This window comes from Anolis sagrei, chromosome 4 (genome assembly GCF_037176765.1).
Source record: "Anolis sagrei isolate rAnoSag1 chromosome 4, rAnoSag1.mat, whole genome shotgun sequence".
NCBI lineage: Eukaryota > Metazoa > Chordata > Lepidosauria > Squamata > Dactyloidae > Anolis > Anolis sagrei.
Window position 1 is genome coordinate 136,862,303 of NC_090024.1, and position 21,861 is coordinate 136,884,163.

Below are 21,861 nucleotides of genomic sequence, written 5' to 3' on the forward strand. Positions count from 1 at the left end.
ATAACCTAATTTCCCCGAGGAGCAAATTCCACAGGCGGGGGGCCACCACCGAGAAGGCCCTGTCCCTCATCCCCGCCAAGCACATTTGTGACAAAGGCTGGGCTGAGAACAGGGCCTCCCCAGAAGATCTTAAACTCCTAGGTGGGACGTAGAAGGAGATACATTTGGACAGGTATGCTGGGCCAGAATCATATAGGGTTTTATAGGTCAAAACCAGCACTTTGAATTGTGCTCGGAACTGGATTGGCAGCCCGTGGAGCTGAAATATATTCCTTTCTATGTAAAATATGCATTCCTCAAAATGGAAACATAGGCCCCTTGTACACTGCCATATAATCCAGATTATCAAAGAAGATAATCCACATTATCTGCTTTGAATTGGATTAGATGAGTCCACACTGCCATATAATCCAGTCCATAGCAGATCATCTGGATTTTAGATGGCAGTGTAGAAGGGGCCCTAAATAGTAGGGGAAGCATTGTAGCCTAATCCTTTTTTGTGTAGTGCTTTTTTAATATTTTAAGGAATGAACACATACACATTCAAGACTGAATTCCTAGACACAGCTCTCACAAGCTAAATGAGAAGTAGACCTTTCTCTTGTGTACCACAAATATTGTTGTTTAACTCAAGCTTCTAGAATAGGAGATGACTCCCAATAACTGAATGCATTGCATTTTCTTGAAAGAGAGAGGGATGTGAGTGGGGTGTGCGTTAAACAATTTATCTGAGATTCTGTTATGAACAGCTCTTGAATGGTTTTACGTCATATAAAAATATACTTGTTGACTTTTTAAAAAGCATTGCTCATTCTCCCTAGAGCAACAGCATTCTGCAGAGAGAAGCTGTTGGCAGCCGTTGCATGTCAGATTTGGGGTGGGGACATCAGAACATCAATGAGATGACTGTAGAGGAACCACCAGCCCCTTTGGGAGTCACTCCCAAAGGAAAATAAACAGGATCTGGGCCTCCTTAATAGTTTGGTTGGAAAAGTTGACTGGTGCTGCTAGAGTACTAGAGTCTGCCCTTGAAATAACTAACCTGCCAGAAATACTCTCAGCTTTCTTCCTCCACAGAGCTGAGCTATACTATTGATTTGATTATTTGAGATGGCGCAGTGGATTAAAGCCCTGTGCCGGCAGGACTGAAGACCGACAGGTCACAGGTTTGAATCTGGGGAGAGGCGCATGAGCTCCCTCTATCAGCTCCAGCTCCTCATGCAGGAACATGAGAGAAGCCTCCCACAAGGATGATAAAACATCAAATCATCCGGGCGTCTCCTGGGCAACGTCCTTGCAGACGGCCAATTCTCTCACAACAGGAGCGACTTGCAGTTTCTCAGGTTGCTCCTGACATGACAAAAAAAATTATTTGAGATACAAAATATGACTAAAAATGATTAAAAAGGACAAATTTATGTATTTATTTTTTTACTTTATTTGTATACTGCTCTTCTCAGCCCTTGGGTGACTCAGAGAGGTTAACAATAGCAAAATTCAATGCTCAGAAATATGATAAAACAGTTAAAAACAAAACAGCAGTGTACAGTTAATATAAATCAATAAAAATTGCTATTGCATTGGAAGCTCAGCAAGGTCCAAGGAAGTCGAAATTTTCTTAGGAAGGAATTCCACAATTGAGGTATTGACACAGAGGAAGCTCATCATAAATCCAAAGAGATAATTCTGGTTTCTGGTCCTTTTAAATAAGAAAGTCAGCAAAAAAAAAAAAATCCTAAATTTGGAGTTTTAAAGGATTCATCAACCTTGTCTTTTGGGTAAAAAAGACATCCAACAGAAACCTAGCTGAAGATCTGCCATTCTGGTCTGGCTCAAGTAGAAATCTTTTCAAGTAACCGAGCCTGTCAGTAAAGTTGAAGACTTATAATTTATTAAGAGGACAAGAAATCTTCCATATGTTGAGCATGTAAAGAAAGATTAAACACTATTTTTCCCCCTAGGGATAAAGGGGTGCATTTTGAATGCTAATGAAGTATGTTTCCCCATAATAAAAAGTGTGTGTTCTCTATTGGGCATTTAGATAAATTTTAATTAGAAAATAAGGTCAACAGGATGGAAATAGGATTAGCGAAGAGAATGCCTTCTGATCTTCACCTCAGAGTCTTCTCAAAAATGAAACAAGATTCCTCTCTCAACTTTTAAGCTACAGTTCTCCATTTAACTGACTGCTGACAAAACAGTGTTGGTCATTGGATCCTGCTAATTGTGTCTCTTAAGCAGTGGTCCTCAACCTGTGGGTCCCAGATGTTTTGGCCTTCAACTTCCAGAAATCCTAACATCTGAGTTTTCTGGGAGTTGTAGGCCAAAACATTTAGGGACCCACAGATTGAGAACCACTGCACTAAATTATTTGCAGGCAAGGTAGGAGGCTTGGTACTGAATTCCCCTAACCCCGGGGAGTCCTCAATCTAAGATCATTTACCTTCCAAGGCCCTCCAAGGTCATTTACACGGTCCGCGCTTAAGGTCAACCTAAGTCTGAAATGACTTGAAAGCACACAACAACAACAGCAGCAGCAGCAGCAGCAATCTTATTTCATCAGCCAAAAGCAGACCCACACTTCCCATTGAAATACTAATAAGTTTATGTTTGTTAAAATTGTTCTTCATTTTAATTATTGTATTGTTTTAAAGTGTTTTTTACACTACAAATAAGACATGTGCAGTGTGCATAGGAATTCATTCATGCTTTTTTTCAAATTACAATCCGGTCCTCCGACAGTTTGAGGGACTGTGACCTGACCCTCTGTTTACAAAGCTTGAGGACCTCTGCCCTAATCTGTGAGTCTGGAACCCCACTGATAATTCTATTGGCATCCTTTGGTTGAACGCGTGTCCTGAGAGTTGGACCAAATTTGCTCTGCACCAACCATAGTGACTGAGTTTGGAAGTGCTTTTACACCAGATTAGAATAATCTTATTGCGCTTGTTGTCATCTTTGCCTTTGCTACACCAAGAGATTGGTTTACCTAGATGAGTCACAAGAGACCTTTTCCACCCAGCAGGCCAAGCAAACCAGGCTGTCTTGTTGGTCTATTCCATTGTGAGCCAAAAACACAACCTAGGTTTTGTCTATCCCATCAGATCAGTATGATTGTTGTTGATATGGCAGCTTTGGGCAATTCTCTCCAGCTGTTCCAGGGCTACTGGGTGAACTCTTTTGTGGAGCTCCCAAACTTCATCTTAGTGTCTTGCTGTATGGCACCTGGGCTCTTGGGCTTGGCACACATGTAGTTTCTGGCGCACAGAGTTCCTTCCTCGCTCCTTGGTGGGGCATCAACTCCTGCCCTGTGAGCAGCCAGTGCGGGCATTCCTTGATTAATGGCTTGGTGACATCACCCGCTTAGCCAGTGGTGAACCCTTCTGAAGCTATCTGGCATTTTATGTTAATGTCAGCTGTGGGCGGTTAACAAAGAGGACTGGTGCTCAAGATCAGTAAAAGGGGATAAAGCCTTCCCCTGTTTCAAACCCTTAAGACACGACAATAGTCAAAGTGTTTCGAAGCCAAGGATTTTTCATTAGCCTGTGGGAAAGTAAGATAATGATCTCAGTCCACCAACCATCTGTACTGAATCCACATCACTGTTCTCCCGTTAGTATTGACAATGTCAGCAGAGAGTGAAGGGGGCTTTTTCCATCCTTCCTCCACTATGTAGAGTTTACATGGAAAGTAGGAGGACTATTTCAAACAAATGTGTTAGTTAGAACATATTTCTATGATAGACCATATCAAATGAGCTGAAGCTCTCCAAAGGGCCAGATTCCTGCACAGAATGATTGGGAGTGGAAATTACTATTAATGCACCTTTAGGTCAACTCTGATTTATGATGACTCTTATAATAGGGCATTCTTGCTAATAGTAAGGTTTGCCATCACCTTACTCTTGGACTGAGATAAATAATAATAATAATAATAATAATAATAATAATAATAATGGGTTGTTGTAGGTTTTTTTTGGGCTATATGGCCATGTTCTAGAGGCATTCTCTTCTGACATTTCACCTGCATCTATGGCAAGCCTCCTCAGAGGTAGTGAGGTCTGTTGGAACTAGGAAAAAGGGTTTATATATCTGTGGAAGGACCAGGGTGGGACAAAGGACTCTTGTCTGCTGGAGCTAGGTGTGAATGTTTCAACTGACCACCTTGATTAGCAATTTTAGAGTTTTTTAAAAGCCTTTGACAATAATAATAATAATAATAATAATAATAATAATAATCATCATCTTTATACCCTACCTCCATCTCCCCGGTGGGGACTCGGGGGTGGGGGTGCGGGCTTACATGAGGCCAAGCCCAACAGCATATTACATAAAATAAGATAAAACCAAAACACAAACAACAACACAGCAAAATACACAATAAGCAAAGTAAAAACAATACAAAATCATTCATAATCACAGTGACAATGAGCTGAACTCATTGTGTAACTTGCCATAGGCCACACTGATTTTATACAGAGTACTTGGAACAGACTATGGCTCTCTGGTCAATATGTGCAGTATGATCCTGGGAAAAAAAATCAAACCCACAGTATTGTTGATCCACCACACCCACCTCCCAAATTAATTTAGATATTTGAAGAACTTTGTACAAAGTATATTATTTTCTTTTTCTTTTCAAAACCATTTCTGTTTTATAAAAGTTTTGCTGTTTTGAGGGTGCTGAAAACTCCAGGAGGACCCAGCAGCAACTGTACCCCGAACTATATCAAAACTAAACCCATTAATAAATATACTAAATGTTATCTTTTGTGTAACTTGTATTAATTATGTGGTATATTAATTCCTAAGTGTATAAAGTTAAAATCAAATGTACTGTGAAGGCATCAGTTCCTCCAGTGCCCTCTATTAACATAAGTTCCTGAGAATGGAGATCTCTGAACCATCAGCAAATATCCCTTCAGCTATCTCCCAGACCAGATAAAACAATATCTCTTGTATATATGTGAAAGACAGATAATCCCTTTATCACCAGGGTGGTGTTTTATATTGTTTACTTGAACAGATGTGTCCAGAAGCTTATACTTCATACTGAGAAGGCTAAAACAAAGTTGAACCCTTTAAAAGGACAGAGAAGCTTCTGGATATCCAGCATTTTCACCTTTAGTTTTTTGTGCCTTGCTCCTTTGTCTTTTCAGAATTGGACACTTAAGTCAATCAAGGAAACAACTGCATACACACATCATCGTCCTCTTCAGCTTCACGCCCTCTCTGTAACCTTTAAACCAACCAATAATCCCACTGTGGGGGTCCCCTCCTTCCATCTGTGATGAAAGGGAAACCCCTGGCCAATGTCTGCGTAGATCCTGGCCGGCTTGTTTTTCAGCCAATCGGGGAGGCATCGGAAGTCGGAATAGTTGTCAAAATGTATACAATGTCTTGTATTTTTCTGTGAAGGTGTGCTTGTACATTTTTGAGCAGTGACTTGCATCCGTTTTACCCAAACAGTAATAAACCTTTGTAGTTTGCCTTCAGATCCGGAATACTTTGTTCAAGCTGATCTGGTTTAGCAGAAATTCACCGGGCAAGGACTCCTTAACCACGATCCTAGCTGAAATCACTACAACAAGGCCTTGCAAATAAATCTTGGAGGAGACATGTATTTGAGTTAATTTAAGAAATATTAAAGCTTCCAAATCTGAGGAAACTCAGGTGTAAGGAAGTCCAGGACAAAGTAGTTGAGTTTCACCATTTTGGTTCTACCTCAGAACTGTTTTGCATTTTATAAGACCAATCCCTCATAAGCAATCCATAACAAGGACATGTAGCAAGGGAAACAATAAGGTTTTGTGAATGATAGTTCTTGCATCCAGAGTAATATTTTAAAAGGGAGAATACAGGGGAGGGGAGGGGTGCTGGAATTAAAAGCACATGTCAGAAACTGTTTAAGTAATGTCTGTCTTTTCTTATTTATTTTATTTTACTGTGTATGATTTTGCTTTATCGTCTTTGTATTCCTATGTTGTATGTATTTTACTGTATTGTTATTGTGTTTTGATTTTACTTTATTGTAATATGCTGTTGGGCTTGGCCTCATATAAGCCACCCCGAGTCCCAATTGGGGAGATGGTGGCGGGGTATTAAATAAAGTTTATTATTATCATTATTATTTGTAGACTGTGGGTAGCATGTGCAGCAGCAAGAACAACACTAAAGTTTTGTATAACTTCAGTTGTAAATCACAAGTAACTGGGAAATAATGTCTCAACCCTGCCTGTTCAATATTTTCATTGCACTGCTGGCCATTTTGTGAGTATCTTCAAAAAATGATCTTCTGGCCCAACTCCAGAACACCAGATAACTGGAATTCCACTGAATGATTTCCCATGTTCTAAATGAAACTCTCTGTTCAACATCCTCTCCATATTATCTCTGTAGTTTTCTAACAGAGGAAGATCATGCCAGAAGCAGAAAGGGGTGCACAAAATGCCGATCTCCTCGCTGTCAGTAGCAAAGCAACACATGTAGGCTTTTGAAGCCTCCCTATGCAACAAAGAACTCAGAACAAGTTAAATCTCTCCAGATCACTAAAAGAGCAGTGGCAAGGATTTAAACATATTTTCCTTTTGATTATTAAAACTTTCTCATTGTTATTCTTCTCTCATAGCTTGCTTAGTAGCCTAGAAACGTCTTTTGTTTCCCTTTCTTCCTCTCTTGTTAGAGTAATATATTGTTTATTGTGTATCTGTCTTTGTGTGGTTATGTAATGAAAGTTATCTTTTGTGATGCAATTGACTTTAGTTTTTTAGGTTAGAAGCCTGGTTTCCTTTTTGGATCTGATTTCTTGTTTTGGAAGTATAAAAACATAGATAGAAGTCATACATGTAGCTGTCCAGCTTTTTTTTGAATATGTGGACAGAGAAGAAGACCTTGCTTGCACTCTAAGGCCCCTTCCACACAGCTGTATAAAAACCACATTGAACTGAAATATATGGCAGCGGGGACTCAGATTAAACAGTTCAAAGCAGATATTATGGATTATCTGCCTTGATATTCTGGGTTATATGTGTGGAAGGGTCCTTAGCAATTGATTCCATTGCCAAATAATAATAATAATCATCATCATCATCATCATCATCATCATCATCTTTATTTATTACCTCGCCACCATCTCCCCAATGGGGACTCGGAGCGGCTTACACGAGGCCAAGCCCAAATAACAATTACAATAAAGAAAAACCAAAAACACAAACCGAAAACGTGAACAATAAACAATAACATCATAATTACATAAAACATATAAATACATAACAATATAAGAATAAAAAAATATGCACAGGCACAATAACAATGGGCGGGCTACATGTAGTGATTAAAAGGACAAACAGATTAAAACTAATTAAAAACTCGGGCAAGATAAAAGAGGGAAACAGGTAATTTACGGAGGAGAGCTCATTTTAGTGGGAGTTGTGGAATCAAGCTTTCCCATGAGGGGGGACGTATACTGCAATGACAGAACTTTGAGGGATTATATACCTACTCATCAAAGGCGCAGCGGAAGAGCCAGGTTTTAAGGTTCTTTTTGAAGATTTCTAGGGAAGGGGCTTTCCTAATTTCTCCAGGCAGTGAGTTCCAGAGTCGGGGAGCCACAGCGGAAAAGGCTCTCTCCCTTGTACTCACAATAATAGGTTCCTTATACTGTTCAAATAAAATCTACTCTGCTGCAGGTGATGTTTTCAGTGCATTCATGGCATTCAGGGATTGAAATTGTCATTTTACTGTTTCAAAACTGGATCTTAGGATTTGTAGACTACTTTTAGGAGTGATTAGAGAGTACTTTAATGTGTTTTTATAATGTTTTAAATATTTGTTTTAATTATCATAATTATTTGCTTATTGCCATGGGAGCCCTAGTGGGCTAGGAGGCAATACAGAAATACAGGGTGTTTCAAAAATTTGACCTGATTTGAAAGTGCTATATCACTGCAAACATGAATCATCCATGATTGAAATCCTTACCAATTAAAAGGGTGGGGATTACCACTGGATGTCTCTTTCAGAGCACAAACAGCCCCAAGCTTTGCTCATTGAAAGAGCATTTCTCATTGGTACTGACAATTTGAGGAAACAGGCTGTTTACTTAAGGAGGATTGTGTAGGGCAACCACATACTTCAGAGGAAAACTTGATAATTCATTCAACCATTTGCCACTTTTTGCATAATTGTAACATGTTACTGTTGTGAAATGCACTGCACTGAAATTGGGCCCGTCATTTTGTAAATAAATAAATGCAATCTTCAAAAGAAAAAAGGTTAAATAATTATAGCACCTTTGTCACTGGACTTTTACACCTGTATGGAACAAAATAAAACAGTAAATAACAAACTGGAATAAATAACAACCTTGTTAACAACGATGGAACAGTTTGTTGGGCCTACAAGATTTGCTCAGGTCCATCAGTTCCCCTCCGGGCAGGCAGAGAGGCCTGCCAATCAGCCAGCTAGCCACTTGGTCTGTGTTCATGCCCGCAGGACAGCCCAGCATTGTTTAATCACATAGCTCACTATTTTCAGGCACTAATTTTATTGCCTCAAAGGCGCTATGTGGAAAGGGGATCCTGCCTGTAGGAGATTCAGCAATTTGTGCTAGGGTGTGTTCATGGGCATCTCCCCAGAAGCATGTTTTTGTGGGTGAGGAGTATAAGCAGCAAATAGCAAGGTCAGAGTATGCCTCTCTTTCCAAGTTTCCCCTGAACTCAAGTTCACTAGCTGCAGTCTATAGTTGTCTGGGTCATCTATTTTGGACTCCAGTTACCCAATTTCATTTTGACTCCAAGTTTGTCTTTGATGCTCTGAAAGCACTCACCATAATCCTATCTATGGATCTTTTTTTCTACTAACAGCGAAGACACTAATTGGCTGCAATTAAAGGAAAATATTTTTTAAAGGAGACTGTACTCCTACCAAAATTACTTTAATGTGCCTCAGTTTCTGTACATTAATTCATTAAACACAACTGAAAGGGCCACCACTGCATAAAATCAATTTGACCATATTGTATAATAATAATAACAACAACAACAACAACAACAATAATTGTGCTGGTACGGCTGTACCAGGAGCTCCAACTTTATTTTCTTTTTGTTTGCAGTCATAGGGCAGGCCTCCTGTCCATCATAATAAAGCTTTGGTTTCGCCCCTTGTTCAGGGCTCTGGGAGGGAAAGGAGCCATTTTTTGGGCAATCTCACATAAGGAAGCTAAACTATAGGATGTAGACCAGCTCGTCCCGTAGAAAAGATTATTTTCTCAAGAACATCCAGGGAAACAGAAACAGAAATTCCAGGGAAAAGGTCCCAAGGCTCTGGCTGAGAGCTCACAGCCTCTCAGCCTCACAGCAATCAGAGGGAAAGCAATCCTGAGGGTTTCAAAGAATTCTCTGAGGGAGGACAACACTACACATCCACGGAACTCCATCTGAAATATCTACAAGCCTCGGCTGGTAGGTCTACTCGATACCCAGATGCATTTGGAATCGGTAGTAGGACCCACACCGATGAGGCATAGATAGTAAACACCCTGGGAGAGGTTAAATAGGGTTTTTTTTCCTACAGAGAAAGTACAGTTAATTAAAGTCAGCTACCAGTCCATTGAGGACTAGACTAAGAAAGCCTTGAAGTGTTGTTTGAACCATTGAAGATTTGTTGTTTGTTCCATAATAAAGACTTTGTTGTATCATTAAAGACTCTTAAGACCATTACTTCAGAAAAATCCCTGAGAACCTCTCTTTGAGGCGCCCCGGCTTCCCGCTGGGCATAAAGTATACGTCCTATAGAAAAGACAGCTGTTACAGGCCCAGCGCGCAACAGAACAATAATAATAATAATTTTGTTGTTGTTGTTGTTGTTGTTCATTTGTTCAGTCGTTTCCGACTCTTCGTGACTTCATGGACCAGTCCACGCCAGAGCTCCCTGTCGGTCGTCACCACCCCCAGCTCCTTCAAGGTCAATCCAGTCACTTCAAGGATTCCATCCATCTATCTTGTCCTTGGTCGGCCCCTCTTCCTTTTTCCTTCCATTTTCCCCAGCATCATTGTCTTCTCTAAGCTTTCCTGTCTCCTCATGATGTGGTCAAAGTACTTCATCTTGGCCTCTACTATTCTTCCCTCCAATGAGCAGTCAGGCTTTATTTCTTGAAGTATGGACTGGTTGGATCTTCTCGCTGTCCAAGGCACTCTCAGAACTTTCCTACAGCTCTCACATCCGTAGGTGACTATGGGGAATACCATTGTTTTAACTATGCGGATCTTTGTTGCCAGTGTGATGTCTCTACTCTTCACTATTTTATCGAGATTGGTCATTTCTCTCCTCCCAAGAAGTAAGCGTCTCCTGATTTCCTGGCGGCCTCCAATAATAATAATAATAATAATAATAATAATAATAATAATAATAATAATGTGATATATATATATATATATATATATATATATATATATATATATATATAATAGAATATAACATTAAAAGGCACAGTAAGTGATATCTATAAACTGTTATTAATGAATGAACAGGAACAAGATTATTTGAAGGAAGTATGGGAAACAGACTTGGGGGGGGAATGAATAATCAAGAATGGGCAAACATATGGAATATGAGAATACTAAAAATATGTCTATCAGAATTAAATTAAAGAAAATGACTACAAAATGATATGGAGGTGGTATCTAACCCCTATTAGATTAAATCAGATTGACAAAAAATATTCATATCAGTGTTGGAGAGCTTGTCAGGAAATAGGGACGTATCTTCATATGTGGTGGTCATGTGATATTATACAAAAATTTTGGGAAAGCATATTCAAAGAAATAAGAGCAATAATAAAAATAGAGACTGAGATTACACCAAAATTAGGTTTATTACTTATACATGATAATATAATTCCCGTACAAGAAGAAAAAGAATTGGTTTCTAATTTGATAACAGCAGCTAAATTGTTAATAGCAAAAAATTGGAAGGAAAAAAAAGAAATTCAATTAGAAGAATGGTATAGGGAAATTTGGAATAGAGTGATTAATGATAAGCTAACTTGCAATATAAAAATTAAAAGGGGAATATGTAAACAAACAGACTTTTGGAAAATATGGGGAAAATTTATCGAGTATGTGTTTAATGAGGGAAAGGGGTATAAGCCAGCAAGAGAAATGGTGAAACAACATGAGTTGGTTGATCCTGGTGGAGGGGGCACAAACTAAGGGGAAGGGGAAGAGGGGGAAAAAAGTATTAAAGAGAAACAATATGAATGGACCCTAGTCAATATCCAAAGAGTGCTCATCATTATGTTTCCAAAACAGAGTAAGATTGAATGATGGGACATGTCTAGAATTTGCATGTTGCATATATGTTACTATCATATTGTATTTGGAGAGTGAATGAGTGACTTGATTATAAGGATTGGTCAGATTCTAATTATTATTATTTTGTTTTGTAAATTGAGAGAAGTCTGAATTGATTTATAGTTAGTTAGAATTTGTAGTAGTTATAGAGTATAGGAATAATTTAGTGATAAAGGTATGTTTACTTAATGTGTTTATGTTAAATTGAATTTATAATTTTAGAAATTAAAAAAAGTAAAATAATAATAATAATAATAATAATATCTCCCCGAGGGGACTTAGGGTGGTTTCCAACAAAAAAAAAGGCAAATATTCAATGCCATAAATAAATAAATAAATAAATAAATAAATAAATAACCAACTAGAGTGGTATAGACAATATTATTGTTCTCAAGAGGCACAGTTCTGGTACAAATAACTACCTATCAGACCCGTTTCAGGGTAGATCTACATTGTAGAATTAATACAGTTTGAAATCACTTTAATATCCATGGCTTAATGCTAGGGAATCATGGAAGAGAAGGTCTTTAGCCTTCTCTTACAAAAACTTTTATTGCCTTACCAAACTAGGCAGTGATGAAAGGTGTGGGCTCTTGCAATCCAACAGTATTCGGAGGGCCACAATTTGCCACCTCTTGGAAAAGATAAACTTTAATCTCTCATATCCTCCCAAAAATGACACAAATGGCTTGCGTTTCCCTGCTCAGTGAAGAAAGTATAGATGGTGGTAGCAGCAGATGACTTGTTAACTCTCTGGTTCAATTGACATAGTACTGCCCACATGCAAAGTTAAACTGCACAATATATTAAACAGAGTTAGCACAGTTTAGGATCTTTTCCTTTTATTAAGAAAGCAAATGCAAGATCAATCAGGTGAAGCTCGGTGTGAATGTTTCAGCTGACCACCTTCATTAGCATTTGAAGGCTTGGCTGAGTCTGGGAAAATGTTCTGCTGAGAGGTGTTAAGATGTGCCTGGTTGTTTCCTCTCTGCTGTTTTGCTGTAGTAATTTTAGAGTTTTTTAATACTGGTAGCCAGATTTTGTTCATCTTCATGGTTTCCTCCTTTCTATTGAAATTGTCCACATGCTTGTGGATTTCAATGGCTTCTCTGTGTAGTCTGACATGGTGGTTGTTGGAGTGGTCCAGCGTTTCTGTGTTCTCAAATAATATGCTGTGTCCAGGCTGGTTCATCAGGTGCTCTGCTCTGTTTAAACATTCTGGGAAATGTTTCAATGTTTTATAACAGTGTGCAGGAGCCCCAGTCTGGATGAGGCCCACAGATAATTCCTGATGAAATAAAAACACAGAGAGTCCTAAATTGGATGTTAGCATCAGTTTTCTCTCACTGGCATCAGTTTCCCAAGCTTTCAGATATGAATCTTGTCAAGCCCTATTTCAAGATGACAGAGATGGAACCCAGGACCTTTGTAAGCAAACCACATTTTCTGTCATTAAGCTTGGCCTCGCATAAATCGTCCTGTGATTAGATCCCCCTGCCCATCCTTGCTTTGTCCCAGCCTTGCCTTATTGCCTGCTCTCTTTTGGTGTGTTCTTGGCACTCTCTGCTTCTTCCTCTGATCGAAGTTTCTTGCTTCTTCCATCTGCTGATTCAATCAGGAAATACTGTGGCTGGTGACAAATAGGGAATTTCTTTTGCATTTTTGACCCTGCTTCTGAGCTCAACAAAGAACGTGCCAGAAGATGTACATCAATAGTGAAGGAGGTTTGGGCTTGCATTCCTGCATACTTTAATGAACTGTGTATCATGCTTGGCAATTGCTGTATTCAGCCTCTGTCCTGGCAGACAAAGAGGGGATCAGCGTCACCAGACTGGAAAATGCTGTTGGAGTTGAGGGTCTCTCCACGCAGTCTACAATGATAAGGTCAGGAGTCAAGCAGTGCATGCCAAAAGAATGGTAAAGCATTCTTCCAGGGTGGCACATTTTGACCTGAAGCAGAACAGAAGGTTCTTTCTTGCCTCTGGTACACAAGGGCACCTCACCACTCTGAGCCATGACAACAAGGAGAGCCGGGAGAGAGTGAAGTCTACATTATTCTGAGGAGCATGTAGAAGCTGCGTTCAGGTGCTTCTCAGACTTCTCACTTTTGTCTCTGCAAATCTTCCCCTGGTCCTGTTGTCGGCTGCTGTCCTGTTATGGAATTTGTTCCCCTGGCACCCTTGGTTCTTTTGCTATAAAAAAATAAAAAGCTCCAGATCGCCCTCCTGGCGTGTTTTGAATGTTGGCAAGGAATGATGTAAATTGGCTTGAGGATAAAAAGATCACTAGCATTCTATCAGCTCTGATGCCCTACTCCCTTCTAGAATGGTGTTTGTTTCTGATGTAGCCCAGTGGCAGGGTGGCTTCTCTCAATGTACCAGAATGGGCATAAGTTGGGTATGTCTTATCTAACAGGTGTAGGAAAAGAAATGTTTTGGATTTTTAAAAATAGCTGTATTTGTATATGCATACATCATGAGATATCTTGGAGATGAGATGATAATAATGATAATTGAAAAGTCGATGACAGATCCCAACTGTAGACTCTGCAAGGAAGCACATGAAACAATAGATCACATCCTCAGCTGCTGCAAGAAGATTGCACAGACAGACTGCAAGCAGAGGCATAACACCGTTGCTCAGATAATTAATTGGAGCACAATACTCTGACCTCACAATCGTGTTAAAAAACCAAGTATGGATCGTCGATGTTGCAATCCCAGGCGACAACATTATTGAAGAGAAACAACTGAAAAAGCTGATACGATATAAGGATTTAAAGATCGAATTGCAAAGACTCTGGCACAAGCCAGTCAAGGTGGTACCAGTGGTGATTGGCACACTGGGTGCAGTGCCTAAAGATCTTGGCCTGCACTTAAACACAATCGGTGCTGACAAAATTACCATCTGCCAGCTGCAGACGGCCACCCTACTGGGATCTGCATGCATTATTCGCCGATACATCACATAGTCCTAGACACTTGGGAAGTGTCCGACATGTGATCCAATACAACAACCAGCATAGTGATTTTGTTTGCTGTGTATTAATCTTGTTGTGCTACAAATAATGATGATGATGTTATTCTTGTGTTGTTGAAGGTTTCATGGCCAGAATCGCTTGGTTTTCCTGCTTCTTGGCAGGGGGTTGGATTGGGTGGCCCACAGGATTTCTTCCAACTCTAGGATTCTATGATTCTAGGGCAGTGGCAGTCAGTGTGGGTGAAGGACCTTTCATCGTCTGCTGAGACTAAGCTTCTTTGCCAGTCTTCTTCTCTCCTTTCGAGGCCAGGGCAGTAGTATTTGGGAGGAAAGGAAAGGGTGATGGTAGGTAAATTATTGGATACCAACTTTATTGTTATCTGATGGTGTTAATATTTCAATTGACATAAAGATGTCTGAAATATAAGAAATTATCCCTCAAGGTAATAGGAAACTCCTGGTATTTTTATTACATCTGTAAAAAGAGCCATCGGTGGTACAGTGTGTGCCGTCGCACTTGGGGGCTATTATTCTTAATGAAGGAGGGATGGACGTGGCATCTTTCCCCCAAGGAATTGCTTCTTGCCCTCCTATAGGAAACTGGAACTTTCAAAGACCCAAAATGCTGTAAATAACTTAAAATAAGTTTTATTTATCACAAAGTCATTTCTTTAAAGCAATGAGCTGGAAAACTTCAGAGGGGTGAAGGAAAATATACGTTACAGTCTTAATTAGTCCTGGGTCCAAGGGGTTTGAAGCTGAGAAGCCTCACCAAGTTTCCTTTTTCCTCAATGGCTGTGAATGCCGGAGCAAATCACAACCCCAGTTCAGATGGCCTATGTTTTGAAGACTCAGGATCTTCCTTTGGTGCCAAAAGAACCGGTTTGAAGGCGCTTAGGTCTCCTCAATGTTGTCCAGGATGATCTGGACATAAAGCATGAGCCCCAAGGGTAAAAAACCTCAGAGTTGAAGAGGTAACTTAAATCAGCGTCTTTTAGAGTCAAGTCTCTTACTCACGTCCATATGGTAGGAACTCTGATGGCAGAATGAGAAAGAAAAGGAAGCTCTCCCCTCCTGCAGGAAGGGGTGGAGCCAAACTGTACTGATTGACAGCTATAAGTAACCAGTCCATACAACTATACATAAGCAGGGTAAAAGGGGCAGGATTAAGCATGATAAAACAGTTTAAATCTTGCAACTAACAGTTCTATACATAGGTGGCGCCACTCACGCCGTCACACAGTGGGTTAAACTGCTGAGCTGCTGAACTTGCTTACCAAAAGGTCACAGGTTCAAATTCGGGGAGTAGCGTGAGCTCCCGGTGTTGGCCCAACTTCCACCAACTTAGCAGTTTGGAAACATGCAAATGTGAGTGGATCAATGGGTAACGCTCTGGCGGGAAGGTAACAGTGCTCCACGCAGTCATGCTGGCCACATGACCTTGGAGGTGTTTATGGTAAAGGCTGGCTCTTCGGCTTAGAAATGGAGATGAGCACCAACCCCCAGAGTTGGACACGACTGGACTTAATGTCAGGGGAAAACCTTTACCTTAAAAGATAACATTTTTATATCACCTGTAAAAGATAGCAGCTGTAATTTTAAGGAGGTTAATTTATCGGAAACAGGTACGAGTAACATGGAAACACATATTAGCAAACTTTATGTAAAGTAAACTTTCGGCAAAGTAAATACAAAACCAGCTTGTACACATTTTTGACTTCCTGCTTTTGTTCTTTTGTTTTAATTTTAACTTCCATCTCAAAGGCTGCTACAGCTGTGCCATGAAGAGTCCAGCAGGCCTCATATTTATAAGAGCGGAGTATAGTAATTACTTCGATGAGAGGGTGCAAGGAAAACTCATATGTATGGTAGGAAGTGATGTGAATGATTCATTTATTGGCACCCATTCACTATGAGTCACTATTAAATCAATAGCCCCGAGCAGCAATCGTGGGTACTCTGCAGCTGGAGGAATCTATTTTCCAGATGCCATAAAACCAAGATGCTGACCACAGCATTTTTCATGGCTTTTCAAATGCTAGCTGGAAAAAAACTCCTTCTGAGGAAATTACAGCAGCCCACTTCTCTAACATCCTCCCTGGTGTAAATGTACGCTCAGTGGAAAAAGCAACACCCAACCCGACTCAATGCATCCTACACTTGTTTCTACACAACTGCTTACATTTCTGTCCCTTTTTCCTTTAGTTTATACCTAAAGAGTAAAAAAAACCCCAGACAAACATAAACAAAAAAATGTCAGAGAGCATGTTCCTGTAAGTTTTCTTTGTGAGGAAAATGCATTAATGGTACATACATTGCTGAGACTGATGAGTCTTCCTGTGCATTGTTCTCAACCTTAAATGGTACACAGATAACTTCTTAGCTGATATGGGACTTATATATCGGAAGTACAACTTTTAATGGTGTCCTCGAAAACTTATGACTGATATTTTCACTATGCCAACTGAAAATTGTCCTGGTCTTGTGGCTCATTTTCAAACACAGCATTTTCTGCAGTCTAGAAAAAGATTAATATGTTCATTGTTTCCATATTAGGAACTTTTCCAGACTGCCACATTTGCCATGATGCGGCATTCCCTATTACTCTACCTATCACTCTTATTTCCGATATCCAAATGAAGTTTCCTTTGTGCTGCTAATTCCTAACAATAACTGGATTTTTCTTCTTCCCCAGCTGACTGAAGTACTTTATTTTGTTTCAGTATATTTTTGGTAGATTCTGAAATTCATTCACATTCATAAAGTATAATCCAGTTCTGTTTTGGGCAGTGCCATCCATGTGCAGTTATCTGGGCTGTGAGCTTTAACTTCTCATGTTGTTGTTCATTCGTTCAGTCGTCTCCGACTCTTCGTGACCTCATGGACCAGCCTACGCCAGAGCTCCCTGTCGGCCGTTACCACCCCCAGCTCCCTCAAGGTCAGTCCAGTCACTTCAAGGATGCCATCCATCCATCTTGCCCTTGGTCGGCCCCTCTTCCTTTTGCCTTCCACTTTCCCCAGCATAATTGTCTTCTCTAGGCTTTCTTGTCTCCTCATGATGTGGCCAAAGTACTTCAGCTTTGTCTCTAGTATCTTTCCCTCCAGTGAGCAGTCGGGCTTTATTTCCTGGAGGATGGACTGGTTGGATCTTCTCGCAGTCCAAGGCACTCTCAGAACTTTCCTCCAACACCACAGCTCAAAAGCATCGATCTTCCTTCGCTCAGCCTTCCCTAAGGTCCAGCTCTCACATCCGTAGGTGACTACAGGGAAGACCATGGCTTTGACTAGGCGGATCTTCGTTGCAAGTCTGATGTCTCTACTCTTCACTATTTTATCGAGACTGGACATTGCTCTCCTCCCAAGAAGTAAGCGTCTTCTGATTTCCTGGCTACAGTCTGCATCTGCAGTAATCTTTGCACCTAGAAATACAAAGTCTGTCACGGCCTCCACGGTTTCTCCCTCTATTTTCCAGTTGTCAATCATTCTTGTTGCCATAATCTTGGTTTTTTTGACGTTTAGCTGCAACCCGGCTTTTGCGCTTTCTTCTTTCACCTTGATTAGAAGGCTCCTCAGCTCCTCCTCGCTTTCGGCCATCAGAGTGGTGTCATCTGCATATCTGAGGTTGTTAATGTTTCTTCCAGCAATTTTCACCCCAGCTTTGCATTCATCCAGCCCCGCACATCGCATGATGTGTTCTGCATACAAGTTAAAAAGGTTGGGTGAGAGGATGCAGCCTTGCCGTACGCCTTTCCCAATCTTGAACCAGTCTGTTGTTCCGTGGTCAGTTCTGACTGTTGCTACTTGGTCCTTGTACAGATTCCTCAGGAGAGAGACAAGGTGGCTTGGTATGCCCATCCCACCAAGAACTTGCCACAATTTATTATGATCCACACAGTCAAAGGCTTTAGAGTAGTCAATGAAGCAGAAGTAGATGTTTTTCTGAAACTCCCTGCCTTTCTCCATTATCCAGCGGATATTGGCAATCTGGTCTCTCGTTCCTCTGCCTTTTCTAAACCCAGCTTGAACATCTGGCAACTCTCGCTCCATGTATTGCTGGAGTCTTCCTTGCAGGATCTTGAGCATTACCTTACTGGCATGAGAAATAAGGGCAACTGTACGGAAGTTTGAGCAGTCTTTCGCATTTCCCTTTTTTGGTATGGGGATATAAGTTGATTTTTTCCAGTCTGATGGCCATTCTTGTGTTTTCCATATTTGCTGGCAAATGGCATGCATCACCTTGACAGCATCATCTTTTAAGATTTTAAACAGTTCAGCTGGGATCCCATCATCTCCTGCTGCCTTGTTGTTAGCAATGCTTCTTAAGGCCCATTCAACCTCACTCCTCAGGATGTCTGGTTCTAATTCATTCACCACACCGTCAAAGCTATCCTCGATATTGTTATCCTTCCTATACAGATCTTCTGTATAGTCTCGCCACCTTCTCTTGATCTCTTCAGCTTCTGTTAGGTCCCTGCCATCTTTGTTTCTTATCATACCAATTTTTGCCTGAAATTTACCTCCAATGTTTCTAATTTTCTGGAAGAGGTCTCTTGTCCTTCCTATTCTGTTGTCTTCTTCCACTTCCATGCATTGCTTATTTAAAAATAGTTCCTTATCTCTTCTGGCTAACCTCTGGAATTGCGCATTTAACTGGGCATATCTCCCCTTTTCACTGTTTCCTTTTGCTTTCCTCCTTTCTTGGACTACTTCCAGTGTCTCAGCAGACAACCATTTTGCCTTCTTCGTTTTCTTTTTCTTTGGAACGTACTTTGTTGCCGCCTCCTGAACAATGTCGCGGACTTCTGTCCATAGTTCTTCTGGGACTCTGTTTACTAAATCTAGTCCTTCAAATCTGTTCTTCACTTCCACTGTATATTCGCTCGGAATGTTAGTGAGATCATATCTAACTGGTCTGTGTATTTTCCCTGATCTCTTTAGTTTTATTCTAAATTGGGCAATAAGAAGTTCGTGATCTGAGCTACAGTCAGCCCCAGGTCTTGTTTTCACCGACTGGATGGATGTCCGCCACCTTTGGCTGCAAAGGATGTAGTCAATCTGATTTCGGTGTTGACCATCTGGTGAGGTCCATGTATAAAGCCGTCTTTTAGGTTGTTGGAAGAGAGTATTCGTTATACACAGCGAGTTTTCCTGGCAGAATTCTATCAGCCTGCGTCCCGCTTCATTTTGTTCTCCCAGACCATGCTTGCCTGTGATCCCAGTTGTCATTTGACTTCCCACCTTGGCATTCCAGTCTCCTGTAATGAAAATGATGTCTCTTTTTGGTGTATTATCCAGTAGGTCCTGCAGATCCTCATAGAACTGATCTACTTCTGCTTCTTCAGCAGCTGTGGTTGGGGCGTATATTTGGATCACTGTGATGTTGAAAGGCTTTCCTTGCACTCGAATTGAGATCATTCTGTCATTTTTTGGGTTGTATCCAAGCACCGCTTTAGCGAATTTCTTATTAATTATGAAGGCTACTCCATTTCTTCGATGTTCCTCTTGTCCGCAGTAGTAGATCTGGTGGTCATCTGATGTGAAGTGGCCCATTCCAGTCCATTTCAGTTCGCTGACCCCCAGAATGTCTATCTTTAGTCTTGACATCTCACCAATAACAACATCCAATTTGCCCTGGCTCATAGATCTTACATTCCAGGTTCCTATGGTGTGTTGATCTTTAGAGCATCGGATTCGTCGTTCGCCTCCAGTACCGTCGGCCGCTAGCCTTCCTTTCGGCTTTGAGCTAGCTGCGTCATCACATCTGGGGCTAGTTGAACTTATCCTCTGCTCCTCCCCAGTAGCATTTTGGCCATCTTCCGACCTGGGAGTCCCATCTTCCAATGGCATACCGACATATCTCTGGTTGTACTGGTCCATTTAGTTTTCTTGGCAAGGATACTGGAGTGGTTTGCCATTGCCTTCCCCAGGGATCACGCTTGGTCTGACCTCTCTGCCACAACCGTCCCGTCTTGGGTGGCCCTTCACGGTTTCGCTCATGACATCATTGAGGTGCTCAAGCTCCAGCGCCCCGACAAGGCGGTGATCCTTTGCTGGAGATCCTTTGCTTCTCATAGTCCACTTATAATATGTTTTGAAAGTACCTCCATAACCTTTTGGAAAATGGATATTCACAACCCTTTGGAATAATCATAACCCTAGGAAAGGCATGACCTTGTTAGAGATCCAAACCTTTTGCAAAGTATGATCTTCCTGAGAAGAGTTAAAAACTCACTTGAGTCAACCTTCTCCTTAGTGGTAAATATCAACTAGCATTCATGCAAGGCAATTAGGTTTCCCAGCAGTTAGACCGATGTACCTAGATATCTCTTTGAACTGTTAGGAACAAAGATAAGCCAATGCACAAAAAACATATATAACAGAGTTTCAGAAGTATGATCTTCCTGAGAAGAGTTAAAAACTCGCTTGAGTCAACCTTCTCCTTAGTGGTAAATATCAACTAGCATTCATGCAAGGCAATTAGGTTTCCCAGCAGTTAGACTGATGTACCTAGATATCTCTTTGAACTGTTAGGAACAAAGAGATGCCAATGCACAACAAACATATAGCAGAGTTTCAGAAATGTTCTCTTCAGTTGCCCCAAAACATCTATCTACTCTCTCTTAAAGCGGACAAGAGCAAAGCAGGCAGCAGTCTCCTAAAGTGGACAGACCATGAGGCACGGAGACACAGAGGTTGCCTCTTTAAGCCCCAAAGCCCTATACTCCTGCGCTAGTGCTCCCTCTGATGCTAGCTCTTAATTCAAAACACTGCTCTTATATCAAAGTGAAACCCGGTCTGAGAAAAATACTCTCAAATTGGGATGCTCTTAACTAGAAATCACACTGTGTTTGTATTGCTAGAACATTAGTGCTAATTTTGTAAGTTGCTATAGAGCAGTGGTTCCCAACATTTGCTCCTCCAGAAGTTTTGCACTTTGGCAGCCAGAATTTGTAACAGTTGGACAAGCTGTCAGGGGATTCTGGGAGTTGAAGTCCCAAACATCCGGAGGACCAAGCGTTGGAAACCACTGCTACAGAGGTATCACGGTGTCCAATTCCACATTCTTTTTCTAATTTGTCTCCAGATGTCTCGCTCATGAGTCTACACATGTTCTCCTCCTGTTTCTCCCACAATGGCTCACTGTGATTTTTCCCCCCACTTGAGGTTTTGTGCAAAAGTGGCAAATCTTTACTTTGCTATTGCTACATCTGCGTCTGTGCAACATCTCCACTCCTCAAGAAATCTATCTGCCCTCTGTGTGCATTGATGCTCTGGGGAGACCAACCACAGAGGAACGAAGGAACACTCGTACGTGTTTGTAGAATGATCTTGCTCCAAGGATGCATGTTACCCTTGCACAATACCTCAAAAGAAAAATGTATTATGGGGCACTGGGGGTAGACTGCCATAGGTGAAGATAACAGAGGAGTCTGGAACAACATCCTTCTGATGTCAAACATGAATTTGGAAGGCCCTACCTAGACAGAGACCGGCCAGACCCAAAAAGAGGATCCGGAACACCTGATAAGACA